Consider the following 8,027-nt stretch of genomic DNA (forward strand, 5'->3'; position numbering starts at 1 on the left):
CATCTTCCTTCTGAGGAGTGGCTGGTGGGTTTGAACCACCAGCCTTCTGGTTAGCAGTCAAGTGCCTTAGCCACTATGCTACCAGAGCTCCCTACTTAGAGATACCAACTTTGGAAACCCAAGGAGAGTTCTCTATGAGTTGAATTGATTCGATGGCATTGAGGTTTTTTTTCCCCCTTCCCCCCTCCCCATTAAGAATCCTTGGTGGCACAATATTAAAATGCTCGACTGCTAACTGAAAGTTGGCAGTTCGAAGCCACCAGCTGCTTTGGGGTGGAAAGATGTGGCAGTTGGTTTCCATAAAGATACCAGCCTTGGAAGCCTTACGGGGGCAGTTCTGCTCTGTCCTGTGAGGTCTCTATCAGTTGGAATTGGCTCAATGGCACTGGTTATTTATTTATTTATATTTTTAATTTTTGGGGTGTATTTTTCATTAATGCTAACCTTGAGATTGACTTCAGAATTTCTAACAATAAACAGAAGAAGCAGACCTGTTGCCACCAAGTCCCTTCTGGCTTCTGACCCTTGCGGATGCTTTTTCCTCCAGCAGCAACTGGTTTTTCTGTTGGTTGTTTTGGTCTTTGTGGTTGTCTGCGGTGCATTGTAGACTGCAGGTGCCCTGGAGGGATCTTGTGCTTATGGCGGCCAGCTTGTGCTGAGGGTTTTCCTCAGTTCCGCCCCACGCTTTTGTTTTGCCCTCTGTACCTGCACCTCAGTCAGGGGCTGTCTCTGCAGTCTTGCCCTTCTCCCAGCAGGAAACTGCTCTTCATTTGCCCTGCGCCTCCTTACCCTGCTGAATGAGGCCAGCATGGTGGTCTTCTCTGTTGCTGGAGTTTGGACTGTCTTTGTCAGGCATTTCTCCTGTGTCTGTGGAGTGGGGACTTCTACAACCCTGCCTGCTCTCCAGTGGAAGGAGATCCTGGTCTAAGCCCAGGACAGTTTTTGCTCCTTTCCCAGGTAGGAGATTTGCTGGTGTTTCCTTCCACCAGCTGCTTTGGCTCCTCAGCCATGAGCTGAGAGCACTAGGGTTTTCTGCCCTTTCCCCAGTGGCTTAAAGTTTTTCTTTGCGAAGGGAGTGAGGGGGAAGGATGCTGCAGGCCTCCGATGCCTTTCCCTGTATCAAGAGGAGGCACCCTCTGGATCCTACCCTGACCTCACCTTTCCAAGGGCACCCAGTGAGGTCCATGTGAAGATCTCATGAGTGTCAGGTTTACATGTTTCGTTATTGGTACTGTCCAGTCGGTTCTAACTGATAGTGACCCCATGTACAACAGAATGAAACACTGCCCAGTCTTCAGCCATCCTCACAATGATTTCTGTGTTTGAGCCCATCATTGTAGCCACTGTGTTAGTCCATTTCACTGAAGGTCTTCCTCTTTTCCTCTGACCACGTACTTTACCAAGCATGATGTCCTTCTCTTGGGACTAGTACTTCCTGAGAACATGTCCAAAGTATGTGAGATGGAGTCTTGCCATTCTAGCTTCTAAGGAACATTCTGGCTGTACTTCTAAGGCAGATTTATTTGTTCTTCTGGTAGTCCATGTTTGTGATGGTTATGTTTGTATGTCAACTTGGCTAGGCCTGGTTGAGTGGCTGGGCAGCTGGATGTAGTATTCCCCATGATGAGACTGGTAATCAATTCCATGGTGGAATCTACTGGGAGCAGTTGAGTAGCTGCCTTTGGGTATGTGGTCTACTTCCTGTATTTAAGGAGAGGCTTTGAGAATATGGCACGCTTGGACCCTGCATGTAGCCGTATCGTTACTCAGAAGCCTGCTATGCTCTGCCCACCTTAGGACTTACAGTGGACTTAAGTTAATGGCCTGCCGTGTGGTTTGGTAACATCGGAACTGTGCCTTTTTTACTTGTCAACCTTGGGGTTTCTCAGCCTCAGCAGCCTGCAGCTGTCTGAGTGAAGAAACACCTCTAGCTCCAGTGGGCTGGGAGCAGGAGGCAGAGCTGGACCCCAAGATTGAGGGGCTTTCACCCAGACCCTAGAGCCTGGCACTTTGAACTTGGACTTAAAGCCTCCAAATTGTAAGAATAAACTCCTGTTTGTTAAGGCCATCCCATTGGTGGTATGTTTCCTGTCAGAGCGGCGCTAGGGAACCAGCACAACGATACATTCAGTATTCTTCTCCAGCATCATAATTCAGAGGCATCGGTTCTTCTTTGGTCTTCCTTATCATTGCCCAGCTTTCACAGGCGTGTGTGGTGATTGAAAGTACCATGACCTGCATCAGGTGCACCTTAGTCCTCAAAGTGATGTCTGCTTTTAAACACTTTAAAGAGGTCTTTTGCAGCAGATCTGCCTAATGTAATTGGTCGTTTGATTTCTTGACTGCTGCTTCCATGGGAGTCGAGTATAGAGCCAAATAAAATGAAATCCTTTTAAGTTCCATGCTTTCTCCTTTTGTCATGATCCCTATTGGTCAAGTTGTAAGGATTTTTGTTTTCTTTATGTTGAGGTTTAGTCCATACTGAAGGTTGTAGTAGTCTTTGATCTTTATCAGTAAGTCCTTCAAGTCCTCTTTGCTTTCAGGAAGCAAAGTTGTGTCGTCTGTATATTGCCGGTTGTTAATGAATCTCTTCCTCCAGTTCTGATGCCACACTCTTCTTCATGTAGTCCAGTTTCTCAGATTATTTGCTCAGCATACATACTGAGCAAGTATGGTGAAAGGATACAGCCCTGACACAACCCCCCCTGAGTTTAGACCATGCTGTGTCACCTTCTTCTGTTCACAGGACGGCCTCTTGGTCTCAGTGCTGTTCCTCGTGAGCACCGTTAGGTGTCTGGAACTCCCATTCTTTGCAGTTTTACCCACGGTTTCTTATGATCCACACAGTTGAAGGCCTTTGCATAGCTAAATGCCTTTCTGGTCCTGCTTTCCGCCAGGATCCTTCTGACATCAGTAATGATAACCCTTAGCCATGTTCTCTTCTGAATCTGCCTTAAACTTCTCGCAGTTCCCCGCTGATGTACTGCTGAGACCATTTTTGAATTTCTCCAGCAAAAGTTTCCTTCCGTGTGATACCTAATGATGTGTTTACCTTGTTATATTTACATAGTTAGCACAAACATATATGCCTTTCTTCTAGTATGAAAAAATGCTGTATTGAATGGCCAAGTACTTGCTTTGTTGAATGAGCAAATAATTTGGACTTTTATTTGCTACTTTATTAGTAGACAGAATATATTAATGTAACTATTTATAATTATATTAAGTTTTTTCTCTTTCTCTGATATGGGTCAAGTTAGAAAATCATAGGGAATTCCATTGGCTGATTAAGGTATTGCTGATGACAGTGTAAGCTGTGTTCAGTTCCGAAAATGTGTTCTATCTATACCATGTATAGTGAGTTGGTACTTTTTTTGGTCTGTATTTTATTTTCTACTTTGACATGAATGGAATTGAGTAATAATTGTACTAAATGATATTTTTTCTTTAGAATATTAGCAGGCTATGGTTTTACTAGGGTATGTTCTGCATTTAAGAAAATACTTTATAAACTGGAATATTTGATAAAGATATAAGGTATTGTTAAGTGTTTATTGGGCTTGTATGGTATCTGCAGAAATATAATGTGCTCTGTGAAAGCTTCATCTGAGAAGAATAGAGTCTAATGGAGGAGATGCTGTGTATTCGCATAATGGAAAAGCAAGCTACGTCGGTGTACTTTGTGTAAAACTCACATCGGTTGGTATCATGTGCACATTTGTTATTTACAGTGCACCTGGTGGAGTAGACTGTTGTTATCATTGGACTGCATTTTGATCAGTTCCCATTCTTGGCTAGCACCGTCACTGCTTTTGGATTTCTGTTCCCTTTCTGTTGACAGGGAATTCTCTCCTCTTTGCCTGGTAACAGCTGACCCAGTTGGAATGGGCTTCTGTTTTCCGAGGTACAGCCCTACCTGTGATTCCATCAGTGTCTTAGAGCCCCGGGTGGAAGCAGTGCAGCAGTGTATTCTTGGGTTTCAAGTTAGAGTGTAGACACGTCATCTGCCAGGAGCAGTGTATGTTGGAAGGAAGATTTTCATTTTACTGATGTCAGTAGAGTTGTCAATGTAGATGAAAGTGTTTTATAACCTGTACTGTACCAACTTTAAGGAACCTTGATTGAGTACTTGGCTGCTAACTGAAAGGTCAGCTGCTTGAGCCCACCAGCTGGTCTGTGGGAGAAACGACCTGGCAGTCTGCTCCCATAAAGATTGTAGTCTAGGAAACCCTATGGGGCATTTCTCCTGTGTCACACGGGGTTAGTATGTGCTGGAATTCACTCGACGACACATATCAACAACATACCAACATTTGATGCAAGGAATCATTGCATTATCATCTCATTGTGGGTGCCATTTCTTTAAGTTTGGCAAGCAACGTGATTTGCTTATGTTTGCTTCCTTGTTAATGGTGTTGTGAATTACAAGTGCTTTGGAGACATAGCACTCTGTGTTTGTGTGCTGGGGTAGTGGTGTTACGCTTTGCTCATTTAATCAGGGCAGACGAGTAGTCATTTATGATTTGATTTGAGAAAACTGAGAGCTTCCACTTCAGGATTTCCTGTGCACTGGCTTGCCTCAGGAGCTGAGGTTGCCCATGTCAGAAGGAAACTATCTCACAAAGGGAGCATAAATCATGTTGTTCTGACCTTAATATTCTTTAGTTTTCCAGAGACATGGTATTTGTAAGTTGTGATGGCAGATAACAGCTGGGGGCTTGAGAGATAGGGCAGGACAGGTTCAGGCGTGAGTGGGCCCAGGTGGGGTGCTGCCATGGTGGGTACCTCATCCAGATGTCATCGTCAGGACACTGGGCACCAAGCTGTGCATGGATGTAGGGAGATTAGAAAGCAGCCACCGAAGAATGTACAGAGAGTCTGAGCCTTGCTGCATGGCGTTTGTGTCTAGTTTACTTCTGAAAAGCAGGCTACTTAGACTGTCCAGCGCTCGTGTGGACTGTGATCAATATTTGTCCACCGAAATGCTGATTCCTCATGCTAGATTAAAAAAATTCTCTAGCGCCCAGTCCATAGGGTTTCCTTGTTGTGTTGCCTGCCTTCCTTAAGAGAAAGTTTAGATGCCACAGATGCTTAATAAAGGACGAATAAATGAGGCGTTTCTTTTGCAAAGAAACATGTAGAGAATGAACAAGGCTGAAAAAAATATATTGAACAAGATGGAAATTTGAGATCTTAAGAGAAATAGGACAGTCAATGCACCCTGGCGCAGTAGGAACAAAAGAGAAAAATACTTTCCCACCATTAGCAGCTTTATTTTGTGTTCACGGTTTTTGCCGAAAGATTTACATTTTGCTTTTTAGTCACTCTGATGAAGAGTTCTGTTAGGGTCTTGAGGTCTGTAAGAGTGTTAGAGGGAGGATTTGGACCCTGAAAGTTAGGGTATTAGTCATAACTCTTTCTGGCAGTTGGAGAAGTGGGCCGTAAGATACTGTCCCAGTCACATTTCAGGGACAGAGTGACTTTCCACATTGGCACCTGTTCTTCCTGTTTATTTTAAAAGCCAGCTTTTCACTAATTTTTGCTCAGCTGCCAACTGATTAGTTCGTAGTAAAGTAACAAACCAACAAACCAGTTGCGCCTGAGTTGATTCTGACTCATTGTGGCCCCATGGCAGAGGGTGGAACTGCCCCACGGAGTTTCTGTGATCTTTGCTGAAAGAGGCTGCCCTGTCTGTTGCTCCTGGAGTTGCTGGTGGGAACGGCCCTTTTGTTTAGCAGCTGGGTGCTTAGCTGCACCACTAGGGCTCCTTGTCAAGTGGTTGTCATTTTCTTGTGCACCTAATCATATTTTGATTGATCTGGACTTATTTTTATTTAGAATTGAACCTTTGGTTTTCAGTTAGAGCTGTTTAAACTATTTTATTTTGATGAGACACCTGATAATTAAACTTTGTGTTTGTATGTGTTCAATTGTTAGATACTTCTGTAAACAATTTGTTTTTTTGTTGGAACCAATATTAAGAACTCCTTCCACTCTTTCTCCTTCACAAGCAGAGGTATACTTTTTCAAAAATTAAAAAAAAAATTGTTTTGGAAATGATTTTAAATTTGATCATTCATGTATTTTTGTGTAAATAATTTACTTATAGTCTTATCTTTTTTTTTTTTTTTTTTCCGGGTAATTGTTATGATACGGTCTTGTAGTGACTTAGCACCGCACATTGTCTGATCATGTCTGCTGGAACGTTGCCACTTTTATTTATTTATTTAAATTGTGATTTGGGTGAAAGTTTACAGAGCAAATTCACTTTCCATATAGCAGTTCACATACACTTTGTCTCATGACATTGACTACAATTTACCACAATGTAACAGCTCCCCCTGATTTCCTCCCAAAGTTACCTCTTCCCTGTGTCCATCTCTCCATGCACTCCTGCCCCCTGAGCTATCTCCTTGTACATAAACAGCCCTTCTTTATCCCATAATTGTTCTCTCCAAGGAGTGTATCTACCGCAGGTAAATGTTCAACTCATATGCCTGTCTTTTGTTTGGCTGGAAGCCACAGGTGTGGGTTAAATTCCAAACCTGAAGGACAGCTAGGGGTCATAGTCTCAGTGGTTCCACCAGGCTCTATCAGACCAGTAAACCTGGTCTCCCCTGTTTTTTTTTTCTCCAAATGATTTTGAGTTTTGTTCCACATTGTTCTCCTTCTCTATCAAGGATCTCCTACATAGATCCCTTTCCAAGTGGATGACAGTGGTAGCTGGGCACCATCTAGTTCTGCTCTCATAGTCGTATAGGCTGCAGATCGCATGGTGTACCAGTCGCTAGGACTAATTGTTTCCATGAATCTTTGGTTTTCTTCATTCTTCTTTACTCTAGATGAGGCGTGACCTATCGTTGCATCTAGATGGCTGCTTGCAAGCTTTTAAGGTACCAGTCACTACTCGACAAAGTAGGAGGTAGAACAAGGTTTTGTGTAGTATGTTATGCCATTTGAGCTTGATGTCCCCTATAACTATGGTCCCGAGCCCATAGGTTCAACTACTCGGTCCCCCTGGGTAGCTGGCTGTGACGAGGAAGTGATTACAAACTTCTCCCTTGTTAGCTCTACTATTCATCTGGGAATTCAGATCATACAAATGCACTTATAGGACCATTGTCTACCAACCCTATACATGGTCTTGGGTATGCTCCCTGCTTCATAGACATACCTAATAGTTCAGCCTGTCCACCCATCTATCAACCTGTATACCCACATTTGCCTTCACTGACAGTGCAATATTGTATGTACAAAAGTGTTCATCTTTGTTGTCTGTACCTCCCTATGTCTTTCTCTTCCTCAGTGCCACCATGTTGATCAATCACATTTGGTACATTGCCCTTCTCTTCACCAAAATCAATACTGATCTCTACGTATCTAAGAGTGTTCCCTCCTCTCCCCTCCCACCCCTGAAAACCAACAAAGAAAATTTCCTTCCATAAATAAACATTTCCTTGACTTTTATAATAACAGACTAATACAATATTTGTGCTTCTGTGATTGACTTATTTCCCTCAGCACAATGTCTTCCAAGTTCATCCACATTATGCAATGTTTTGCAGATTCTGGGTTATTCTTTAGGGTTGCTTAGTATTCCATTGTGTTTATGTGCCATAGTTTGATTATCCATTCCTCAGTTGATGGACACCTAAGTTGTTTCCATCTTTTGGCTATTGTAAATAGTGCTGCGATGAACATAGGTGTGCATATGTCTGTTCTTATCATGACTCTCACTTCTTTAGGATATATACCTAGTAATGGAATGGTTAGGCCAAATGGTATTTCTAATTCCAGCTTTTGAAGGAATCGCCATACTGCTTTCCACAATGATTGTACCATTTTACAGTCCCACCAGCAGCGTATGAGAGTCCCAATCTCTCCACATCCTCACCAGCATTTGTTATTTTGTGTCTTGTTGAACTGTGCTACTAGTGCTGGAGAAGATGGTATCTCCTTGTTGTTTTGATTTGCATCTCTCTAATGGCTAATGATCATGAGCATTTCTTCATATGTTTGTTGGCCGC

The 8,027-nt window shown here is 43.0% G+C and overlaps 1 protein-coding gene across 1 annotated transcript in view; it reads left to right on the forward strand.

Moving 5' to 3' along the window:
- Positions 1–8,027, forward strand: part of ZNF407 (zinc finger protein 407) — a 556,565-nt gene that overhangs the window by 64,822 nt on the left and 483,716 nt on the right. The window lies entirely within an intron of this gene.

Source organism: Orycteropus afer, unplaced genomic scaffold (genome assembly GCF_000298275.1).
Source record: "Orycteropus afer afer isolate SDZICR_OR568_19922 unplaced genomic scaffold, OryAfe1.0 scaffold00356, whole genome shotgun sequence".
Lineage (NCBI taxonomy): Eukaryota > Metazoa > Chordata > Mammalia > Tubulidentata > Orycteropodidae > Orycteropus > Orycteropus afer.